This window comes from Coregonus clupeaformis, unplaced genomic scaffold (assembly GCF_020615455.1).
Source record: "Coregonus clupeaformis isolate EN_2021a unplaced genomic scaffold, ASM2061545v1 scaf2234, whole genome shotgun sequence".
NCBI classification, from domain to species: domain Eukaryota; kingdom Metazoa; phylum Chordata; class Actinopteri; order Salmoniformes; family Salmonidae; genus Coregonus; species Coregonus clupeaformis.
In genome coordinates, this window is record NW_025535688.1 from 55,735 (window position 1) to 57,500 (window position 1,766).

Below are 1,766 nucleotides of genomic sequence, written 5' to 3' on the forward strand. Positions count from 1 at the left end.
TACTGACGTCGACCGCCTCGGTTTCCACTATTTACCACATCCACAAAGTCAAAATTATAATCTATATCTTAAAAATTCATGAATACAAATATTTGCATAAGATCAGCAGTGTGGTTAAGGTTAGGGTTAAGGTTAGTTTTAAAATCACATTTAAATTAGAGGAATTGCAGAAATAGTCGGGGTTTATGACTTTGTGGCTGTGGTAGCTAGAAACGACCAAGTTCTCGGGGCTTTCTAAAGATGTGGCCGACGCAGACATACTTATCGTTATTATCGTAATCATAGGCTCATCATCATGGTATTGATTCTAACAGTAATGGTAGATGAGTTGTTTATTATTGTAATGGTTGTAGTAATGAATGTATGTAGCTAACATGAAAATAATTGATTTGACTGCCTACTACTCACTCAGATTTCCTAGACTGGTTAGACGGGCAAACCAGGGGCAAACGTTAAACGTACACAATTACGTTACACAACAAACATTTAAGATGTAACATTAAAAGGTATAAATGTGTTTTCCATTTTGGTATAAACCTTGACACTTCAAAGAATGAAACTCGGCTCCTTTAAGACCAAGCAAACATTCGCGACATGAAATCTGGAAAGACTGGTGACGGACCCTCCCACCCTCTTGTCTAGCGACCAGAACTAGTTTCAGGACAACTGGGCGAAAACATTTTCTTTCCCTTGAAGAAACGGATGATTGAGGCGTCAACTTCCTGACATTTCTTCCGACATCTTCCCTGTCTAGACAAAAGTTTGTGGATCCTCCAAGAGTTTGGGAAATTGAGATTGATAGAAAGACATGGATTGGGGGACGGATCTTTGGGTAAGTTTACTGCAAACTGACATATGCACTAGTTACAGTAGCTAGCTAGTTACAGTAACGTTAGCGACACAATAACAGCAAATTCCCTGGAGAATGCGATTGTTTTTGCTGTCTCAAAATAATACGTTCCTTGGACATTGTTTTTAACTGTTAACTCTAACAAACTTGGCGACAACTCCAGGCAAGTAGGCTAAATTAGCTTGTTGCTTGAGGGCGGCTGTTATTTCGCAATGTTGCATACCTTGACATCATAAAGGTGACTAGCTAGCTAGGCTACAAGCTAGGCTTCTGTAAAGTACAGATTTTTGTCCAATATCCGCATATAAACTAGCTACAACCTCTATGATCATATTAAACGTATTAGCAAGTCATTGATGTTATCATTATATTTAGTTGGTTTGTAGAGATACTGTTGAATGACGTGTGAGCGTGCGTAAGGTGAGCTGTCATTGAACCAGGGGTCAACTCCAGTTAACCATATTGTCAGGGTTTAGAGGTCAGGGTTATGGTCAGTCTGATCTCACCAGGGGAGTACTAGAATGGAGTTAGACACTGATCTAAGGTCATTTTTGAGATGATCCAACTCATGGGGTGATGATAGTGTAAGCTGATCCTAGATCTGAATCTAAAGGACCACTCGTACAGTTCATAGCCAGGCCAGTCAGGCTTGTAGTAGGGTTTCAGTCAGGTCATGTACTCTATGCAGACAGTCTATGTCCCACATGCTAACACCCATAGACTTCCAGTCATTGGGCTAATACTAGTTAGTAATTGCGCTAGTTAGCAACTTCCTTCAAACTACACGCAGTGACATAAAAACGATATCCACAAGTTCATCTGACTCTGGGGAAGTAGATAAGGGGGATTCATTGCCAAAATCTCCCTTTAACCCTTTTTAATTGCCAAAAGTATCCCTTTAGCCCTTTAAATGGAC

The 1,766-nt window shown here is 40.1% G+C and overlaps 1 pseudogene; it reads left to right on the forward strand.

Annotated features, from left to right (window-relative positions):
- Positions 1-630: 630 nt before the first annotated feature.
- Positions 631-1,766, forward strand: part of LOC123488372 — a 29,294-nt pseudogene continuing 28,158 nt past the window's right edge.